Raw genomic sequence first — 6,470 nt, 5'->3', positions numbered from 1 at the left:
AGCTTCAGGACCAAGCCTGACCACGGGCTCGTCCGGGATTTGAACCCGGGACCTCTAGCACCCAAAGCGAGAATCATACCCCTAGACCAACGAGCCACGCTCACGCAGCTGGCGCACCGCCGCCTGCCCTCGAGCGACGCTCTTCACGTGGCTTTGAATGCAGGGAGCATCCGGAAGTCTGCGCTTGTGGCAAAAAGCACCTCGATTTCTGAGAAACTTGTTTCTGCCCTGCTCTACTCACCCTGTTACGGTCCTCAGGGGTGCAGACTTACTTGACCGCAACAGTCACTTCTGATACAGGATCACAATCTTGTGAAAGCCAAGTGGATCGTTTGTAATAAAGCAACAACAACAAGAAAGCCCAAAAAACAACATTAAAAACACTGAATGAAACAAGCAAGCATTAGAAGAAATGAGTCTAAAAACAAACAAGTTGGCGGCGATCATAATAACCAAAAGCAAAGAAGACAAATAGCAACAACAAAAGAAAGAAAAAATTAACTGCAATGGAAGAAATGACACACCTCGAGACAAGGTCAAAGGCAAAGGAATGAAAGTGGGCCTTTGAATGGATTCAATAATGGTGGTGGACCTAACAGGGAGAAGATTCTGCCTTCTGCGGCCAGGGGAATTAGCTCAAATGGTAGAGCGCTCGCTTAGCATGCGAGAGGTAGCGGGATCGATGCCCGCATTCTCCAAAGGGCTCCTGCCCTTTTACGCGCACGTCCCCAAGGAGACAGACTGCGCTTTTTGCGGTGCGAAACGTACCCTCGCAGTTGCGTGAGCCTTTGGGGCCCACTGCTGTCAAAAGAATTTCTCAGAACGGGCCCTGCGCACATTCGTGGCAAAAGCAGGTCCCACCGAGATTTGAACTCGGATCGCTGGATTCAGAGTCCAGAGTGCTAACCATTACACCATGGAACCTTGACGAGAGAGGCTGCTGCTCAGAGGAAAGCAAAGAAGAAGTGGCTTACGGCTCACCAGCAACAAAAATAAAGTTGAGCCTTTTTTGTTTTTATCTGCCGCAAGAAGGCACGTAGGTTCCACCGAGATTTGAACTCGGATCGCTGGATTCAAAGTCCAGAGTGCTAACCGTTACACCATGGAACCACGAGCGCCTCTTTGACAGCTGACCTGGCGGTAGATAGTGTTGCGGCTAGGGGGAACCAGTCAGAGCGAGGGGTTGTATCCCAGTGAGTTTTGGTCACTGGCCACCCTCGACCAAAAGAAAGCTGCATCTGCCAAAACCCGGGATTGAACCAGGGACCTTTAGATCTTCAGTCTAACGCTCTCCCAACTGAGCTATTTCGGCCACATCCACCTAGGGTTTGGTCTGCAGGGGTTTACGTGACACCACCCGTCACTTTGAGAGAAGAGCAGAGACGAGCTAACAGAGAACAAAAGACGTTGGCCCGTACGGGGATCGAACCCGCGTCCTTGGCGTTATTAGCACCACGCTCTAACCAACTGAGCTAACCGGCCTGGCTCCGGCCAGACGTCTGCCCAATTTCCCCAAAGTTTGCTGACTGCTCGTGGGCCCCTTAGCAGGCAGAAAAGCTTCAGGACCAAGCCTGACCACGGGCTCGTCCGGGATTTGAACCCGGGACCTCTCGCACCCAAAGCGAGAATCATACCCCTAGACCAACGAGCCACGCTCACGCAGCTGGCGCACCGCCGCCTGTCCTCGAGCGACGCTCTTCACGTGGCTTTGAATGCAGGGAGCATCCGGAAGTCTGCGCTTGTGGCAAAAAGCACCTCGATTTCTGAGAAACTTGTTTCTGCCCTGCTCTACTCACCCTGTTACGGTCCTCAGGGGTGCAGACTTACTTGACCGCAACAGTCACTTCTGATACAGGATCACAATCTTGTGAAAGCCAAGTGGATCGTTTGTAATAAAGCAACAACAACAAGAAAGCCCAAAAAACAACATTAAAAACACTGAATGAAACAAGCAAGCATTAGAAGAAATGAGTCTAAAAACAAACAAGTTGGCGGCGATCATAATAACCAAAAGCAAAGAAGACAAATAGCAACAACAAAAGAAAGAAAAAATTAACTGCAATGGAAGAAATGACACACCTCGAGACAAGGTCAAAGGCAAAGGAATGAAAGTGGGCCTTTGAATGGATTCAATAATGGTGGTGGACCTAACAGGGAGAAGATTCTGCCTTCTGCGGCCAGGGGAATTAGCTCAAATGGTAGAGCGCTCGCTTAGCATGCGAGAGGTAGCGGGATCGATGCCCGCATTCTCCAAAGGGCTCCTTCCCTTTTACGCGCACGTCCCCAAGGAGACAGACTGCGCTTTTTGCGGTGCGAAACGTACCCTCGCAGTTGCGTGAGCCTTTGGGGCCCACTGCTGTCAAAAGAATTTCTCAGAACGGGCCCTGCGCACATTCGTGGCAAAAGCAGGTCCCACCGAGATTTGAACTCGGATCGCTGGATTCAGAGTCCAGAGTGCTAACCATTACAACATGGAACCTTGACGAGAGAGGCCGCTGCTCAGAGGAAAGCAAAGAAGAAGTGGCTTACGGCTCACCAGCAACAAAAATAAAGTTGAGCCTTTTTTGTTTTTATCTGCCGCAAGAAGGCACGTAGGTTCCACCGAGATTTGAACTCGGATCGCTGGATTCAAAGTCCAGAGTGCTAACCGTTACACCATGGAACCACGAGCGCCTCTTTGACAGCTGACCTGGAGGTAGATAGTGTTGCGGCTAGGGGGAACCAGTCAGAGCGAGTGGTTGTATCCCAGTGAGTTTTGGTCACTGGCCACCCTCGACCAAAAGACAAAAGAAAGCTGCATCTGCCGAAACCCGGGATTGAACCAGGGACCTTTAGATGTTCAGTCTAACGCTCTCCCAACTGAGCTATTTCGGCCACATCTCCCTAGGGTGTGGTCTGCAGGGGTTTACGTGACACCACCCGTCGCTTTGAGAGAAGAGCAGAGACGAGCTAACAGAGAACAAAAGACGTTGGCCCGTACGGGGATCGAACCCGCGACCTTGGCGTTATTAGCACCACGCTCTAACCAACTGAGCTAACCGGCCTGGCTCCGGCCAGACGTCTGCCCAATTTCCCCAAAGTTTGCTGACTGCTCGTGGGCCCCTTAGCAGGCAGAAAAGCTTCAGGACCAAGCCTGACCACGGGCTCGTCCGGGATTTGAACCCGGGACCTCTCGCACCCAAAGCGAGAATCATACCCCTAGACCAACGAGCCACGCTCACGCAACTGGCGCACCGCCGCCTGCCCTCGAGCGACGCTCTTCACGTGGCTTTGAATGCAGGGAGCATCCGGAAGTCTGCGCTTGTGGCAAAAAGCACCTCGATTTCTGAGAAACTTGTTTCTGCCCAACTCACCCTGTTACGGTCCTCAGGGGTGCAGACTTACTTGACCGCAACAGTCACTTCTGATACAGGATCACAATCTTGTGAAAGCCAAGTGGATCGTTTGTAATAAAGCAACAACAACAAGAAAGCCCAAAAAACAACATTAAAAACACTGAATGAAACAAGCAAGCATTAGAAGAAATGAGTCTAAAAACAAACAAGTTGGCGGCGATCATAATAACCAAAAGCAAAGAAGACAAATAGCAACAACAAAAGAAAGAAAAAATTAACTGCAATGGAAGAAATGACACACCTCGAGACAAGGTCAAAGGCAAAGGAATGAAAGTGGGCCTTTGAATGGATTCAATAATGGTGGTGGACCTAACAGGGAGAAGATTCTGCCTTCTGCGGCCAGGGGAATTAGCTCAAATGGTAGAGCGCTCGCTTAGCATGCGAGAGGTAGCGGGATCGATGCCCGCATTCTCCAAAGGGCTCCTGCCCTTTTACGCGCACGTCCCCAAGGAGACAGACTGCGCTCTTTGCGGTGCGAAACGTACCCTCGCAGTTGCGTGAGCCTTTGGGGCCCACTGCTGTCAAAAGAATTTCTCAGAACGGGCCCTGCGCACATTCGTGGCAAAAGCAGGTCCCACCGAGATTTGAACTCGGATCGCTGGATTCAGAGTCCAGAGTGCTAACCATTACACCATGGTACCTTGACGAGAGAGGCCGCTGCTCAGAGGAAAGCAAAGAAGAAGTGGCTTACGGCTCACCAGCAACAAAAATAAAGTTGAGCCTTTTTTGTTTTTATCTGCCGCAAGAAGGCACGTAGGTTCCACCGAGATTTGAACTCGGATCGCTGGATTCAAAGTCCAGAGTGCTAACCGTTACACCATGGAACCACGAGCGCCTCTTTGACAGCTGACCTGGAGGTAGATAGTGTTGCGGCTAGGGGGAACCAGTCAGAGCGAGGGGTTGTATCCCAGTGAGTTTTGGTCACTGGCCACCCTCGACCAAAAGAAAGCTGCATCTGCCGAAACCCGGGATTGAACCAGGGACCTTTAGATCTTCAGTCTAACGCTCTCCCAACTGAGCTATTTCGGCCACATCTCCCTAGGGTGTGGTCTGCAGGGGTTTACGTGACACCACCCGTCGCTTTGAGAGAAGAGCAGAGACGAGCTAACAGAGAACAAAAGACGTTGGCCCGTACGGGGATCGAACCCGCGACCTTGGCGTTATTAGCACCACGCTCTAACCAACTGAGCTAACCGGCCTGGCTCCGGCCAGACGTCTGCCCAATTTCCCCAAAGTTTGCTGACTGCTCGTGGGCCCCTTAGCAGGCAGAAAAGCTTCAGGACCAAGCCTGACCACGGGCTCGTCCGGGATTTGAACCCGGGACCTCTCGCACCCAAAGCGAGAATCATACCCCTAGACCAACGAGCCACGCTCACGCAGCTGGCGCACCGCCGCCTGCCCTCGAGCGACGCTCTTCACGTGGCTTTGAATGCAGGGAGCATCCGGAAGTCTGCGCTTGTGGCAAAAAGCACCTCGATTTCTGAGAAACTTGTTTCTGCCCTGCTCTACTCACCCTGTTACGGTCCTCAGGGGTGCAGACTTACTTGACCGCAACAGTCACTTCTGATACAGGATCACAATCTTGTGAAAGCCAAGTGGATCGTTTGTAATAAAGCAACAACAACAAGAAAGCCCAAAAAACAACATTAAAAACACTGAATGAAACAAGCAAGCATTAGAAGAAATGAGTCTAAAAACAAACAAGTTGGCGGCGATCATAATAACCAAAAGCAAAGAAGACAAATAGCAACAACAAAAGAAAGAAAAAATTAACTGCAATGGAAGAAATGACACACCTCGAGACAAGGTCAAAGGCAAAGGAATGAAAGTGGGCCTTTGAATGGATTCAATAATGGTGGTGGACCTAACAGGGAGAAGATTCTGCCTTCTGCGGCCAGGGGAATTAGCTCAAATGGTAGAGCGCTCGCTTAGCATGCGAGAGGTAGCGGGATCGATGCCCGCATTCTCCAAAGGGCTCCTGCCCTTTTACGCGCACGTCCCCAAGGAGACAGACTGCGCTTTTTGCGGTGCGAAACGTACCCTCGCAGTTGCGTGAGCCTTTGGGGCCCACTGCTGTCAAAAGAATTTCTCAGAACGGGCCCTGCGCACATTCGTGGCAAAAGCAGGTCCCACCGAGATTTGAACTCGGATCGCTGGATTCAGAGTCCAGAGTGCTAACCATTACACCATGGAACCTTGACGAGAGAGGCTGCTGCTCAGAGGAAAGCAAAGAAGAAGTGGCTTACGGCTCACCAGCAACAAAAATAAAGTTGAGCCTTTTTTGTTTTTATCTGCCGCAAGAAGGCACGTAGGTTCCACCGAGATTTGAACTCGGATCGCTGGATTCAAAGTCCAGAGTGCTAACCGTTACACCATGGAACCACGAGCGCCTCTTTGACAGCTGACCTGGCGGTAGATAGTGTTGCGGCTAGGGGGAACCAGTCAGAGCGAGGGGTTGTATCCCAGTGAGTTTTGGTCACTGGCCACCCTCGACCAAAAGAAAGCTGCATCTGCCAAAACCCGGGATTGAACCAGGGACCTTTAGATCTTCAGTCTAACGCTCTCCCAACTGAGCTATTTCGGCCACATCCACCTAGGGTTTGGTCTGCAGGGGTTTACGTGACACCACCCGTCACTTTGAGAGAAGAGCAGAGACGAGCTAACAGAGAACAAAAGACGTTGGCCCGTACGGGGATCGAACCCGCGACCTTGGCGTTATTAGCACCACGCTCTAACCAACTGAGCTAACCGGCCTGGCTCCGGCCAGACGTCTGCCCAATTTCCCCAAAGTTTGCTGACTGCTCGTGGGCCCCTTAGCAGGCAGAAAAGCTTCAGGACCAAGCCTGACCACGGGCTCGTCCGGGATTTGAACCCGGGACCTCTCGCACCCAAAGCGAGAATCATACCCCTAGACCAACGAGCCACGCTCACGCAGCTGGCGCACCGCCGCCTGTCCTCGAGCGACGCTCTTCACGTGGCTTTGAATGCAGGGAGCATCCGGAAGTCTGCGCTTGTGGCAAAAAGCACCTCGATTTCTGAGAAACTTGTTTCTGCCCTGCTCTACTCACCCTGTTA

The 6,470-nt window shown here is 51.7% G+C and overlaps 25 non-coding genes across 25 annotated transcripts; 4 read left to right on the top strand and 21 right to left on the bottom strand.

Moving 5' to 3' along the window:
* Positions 1 to 24: 24 nt before the first annotated feature.
* On the bottom strand, positions 25 to 96 carry trnap-ugg (transfer RNA proline (anticodon UGG)). The gene has a single exon. It is a non-coding gene; the product is annotated as a tRNA-Pro (tRNA).
* A 529-nt stretch (positions 97 to 625) lies between these two features.
* trnaa-agc (transfer RNA alanine (anticodon AGC)) lies at positions 626 to 698 on the top strand. Its single transcript has one exon. It is a non-coding gene; the product is annotated as a tRNA-Ala (tRNA).
* Positions 699 to 852: 154 nt separating this feature from the next.
* On the bottom strand, positions 853 to 924 carry trnaq-cug (transfer RNA glutamine (anticodon CUG)). Its single transcript has one exon. It is a non-coding gene; the product is annotated as a tRNA-Gln (tRNA).
* A 114-nt stretch (positions 925 to 1,038) lies between these two features.
* trnaq-uug (transfer RNA glutamine (anticodon UUG)) lies at positions 1,039 to 1,110 on the bottom strand. Its single transcript has one exon. It is a non-coding gene; the product is annotated as a tRNA-Gln (tRNA).
* Positions 1,111 to 1,239: 129 nt separating this feature from the next.
* Positions 1,240 to 1,312, bottom strand: trnaf-gaa (transfer RNA phenylalanine (anticodon GAA)). Its single transcript has one exon. It is a non-coding gene; the product is annotated as a tRNA-Phe (tRNA).
* A 96-nt stretch (positions 1,313 to 1,408) lies between these two features.
* Positions 1,409 to 1,482, bottom strand: trnai-aau (transfer RNA isoleucine (anticodon AAU)). Its single transcript has one exon. It is a non-coding gene; the product is annotated as a tRNA-Ile (tRNA).
* A 97-nt stretch (positions 1,483 to 1,579) lies between these two features.
* On the bottom strand, positions 1,580 to 1,651 carry trnap-ugg (transfer RNA proline (anticodon UGG)). Its single transcript has one exon. It is a non-coding gene; the product is annotated as a tRNA-Pro (tRNA).
* Positions 1,652 to 2,180: 529 nt separating this feature from the next.
* Positions 2,181 to 2,253, top strand: trnaa-agc (transfer RNA alanine (anticodon AGC)). The gene has a single exon. It is a non-coding gene; the product is annotated as a tRNA-Ala (tRNA).
* A 154-nt stretch (positions 2,254 to 2,407) lies between these two features.
* trnaq-cug (transfer RNA glutamine (anticodon CUG)) lies at positions 2,408 to 2,479 on the bottom strand. Its single transcript has one exon. It is a non-coding gene; the product is annotated as a tRNA-Gln (tRNA).
* A 114-nt stretch (positions 2,480 to 2,593) lies between these two features.
* trnaq-uug (transfer RNA glutamine (anticodon UUG)) lies at positions 2,594 to 2,665 on the bottom strand. The gene has a single exon. It is a non-coding gene; the product is annotated as a tRNA-Gln (tRNA).
* A 136-nt stretch (positions 2,666 to 2,801) lies between these two features.
* On the bottom strand, positions 2,802 to 2,874 carry trnaf-gaa (transfer RNA phenylalanine (anticodon GAA)). Its single transcript has one exon. It is a non-coding gene; the product is annotated as a tRNA-Phe (tRNA).
* Positions 2,875 to 2,970: 96 nt separating this feature from the next.
* Positions 2,971 to 3,044, bottom strand: trnai-aau (transfer RNA isoleucine (anticodon AAU)). Its single transcript has one exon. It is a non-coding gene; the product is annotated as a tRNA-Ile (tRNA).
* Positions 3,045 to 3,141: 97 nt separating this feature from the next.
* On the bottom strand, positions 3,142 to 3,213 carry trnap-ugg (transfer RNA proline (anticodon UGG)). The gene has a single exon. It is a non-coding gene; the product is annotated as a tRNA-Pro (tRNA).
* A 524-nt stretch (positions 3,214 to 3,737) lies between these two features.
* trnaa-agc (transfer RNA alanine (anticodon AGC)) lies at positions 3,738 to 3,810 on the top strand. The gene has a single exon. It is a non-coding gene; the product is annotated as a tRNA-Ala (tRNA).
* A 154-nt stretch (positions 3,811 to 3,964) lies between these two features.
* On the bottom strand, positions 3,965 to 4,036 carry trnaq-cug (transfer RNA glutamine (anticodon CUG)). The gene has a single exon. It is a non-coding gene; the product is annotated as a tRNA-Gln (tRNA).
* Positions 4,037 to 4,150: 114 nt separating this feature from the next.
* On the bottom strand, positions 4,151 to 4,222 carry trnaq-uug (transfer RNA glutamine (anticodon UUG)). The gene has a single exon. It is a non-coding gene; the product is annotated as a tRNA-Gln (tRNA).
* A 129-nt stretch (positions 4,223 to 4,351) lies between these two features.
* Positions 4,352 to 4,424, bottom strand: trnaf-gaa (transfer RNA phenylalanine (anticodon GAA)). The gene has a single exon. It is a non-coding gene; the product is annotated as a tRNA-Phe (tRNA).
* A 96-nt stretch (positions 4,425 to 4,520) lies between these two features.
* On the bottom strand, positions 4,521 to 4,594 carry trnai-aau (transfer RNA isoleucine (anticodon AAU)). The gene has a single exon. It is a non-coding gene; the product is annotated as a tRNA-Ile (tRNA).
* A 97-nt stretch (positions 4,595 to 4,691) lies between these two features.
* Positions 4,692 to 4,763, bottom strand: trnap-ugg (transfer RNA proline (anticodon UGG)). The gene has a single exon. It is a non-coding gene; the product is annotated as a tRNA-Pro (tRNA).
* A 529-nt stretch (positions 4,764 to 5,292) lies between these two features.
* Positions 5,293 to 5,365, top strand: trnaa-agc (transfer RNA alanine (anticodon AGC)). The gene has a single exon. It is a non-coding gene; the product is annotated as a tRNA-Ala (tRNA).
* A 154-nt stretch (positions 5,366 to 5,519) lies between these two features.
* Positions 5,520 to 5,591, bottom strand: trnaq-cug (transfer RNA glutamine (anticodon CUG)). Its single transcript has one exon. It is a non-coding gene; the product is annotated as a tRNA-Gln (tRNA).
* Positions 5,592 to 5,705: 114 nt separating this feature from the next.
* Positions 5,706 to 5,777, bottom strand: trnaq-uug (transfer RNA glutamine (anticodon UUG)). Its single transcript has one exon. It is a non-coding gene; the product is annotated as a tRNA-Gln (tRNA).
* Positions 5,778 to 5,906: 129 nt separating this feature from the next.
* trnaf-gaa (transfer RNA phenylalanine (anticodon GAA)) lies at positions 5,907 to 5,979 on the bottom strand. Its single transcript has one exon. It is a non-coding gene; the product is annotated as a tRNA-Phe (tRNA).
* A 96-nt stretch (positions 5,980 to 6,075) lies between these two features.
* trnai-aau (transfer RNA isoleucine (anticodon AAU)) lies at positions 6,076 to 6,149 on the bottom strand. Its single transcript has one exon. It is a non-coding gene; the product is annotated as a tRNA-Ile (tRNA).
* Positions 6,150 to 6,246: 97 nt separating this feature from the next.
* Positions 6,247 to 6,318, bottom strand: trnap-ugg (transfer RNA proline (anticodon UGG)). Its single transcript has one exon. It is a non-coding gene; the product is annotated as a tRNA-Pro (tRNA).
* Positions 6,319 to 6,470: the final 152 nt, after the last annotated feature.

This window comes from Garra rufa, unplaced genomic scaffold, assembly GCF_049309525.1.
Source record: "Garra rufa unplaced genomic scaffold, GarRuf1.0 hap1_unplaced_001, whole genome shotgun sequence".
In the NCBI taxonomy this organism is placed as follows: domain Eukaryota; kingdom Metazoa; phylum Chordata; class Actinopteri; order Cypriniformes; family Cyprinidae; genus Garra; species Garra rufa.
The sequence above is the reverse complement of the archived record's forward strand: the minus strand, read 5'-3'. Positions and strand labels throughout refer to the sequence as shown.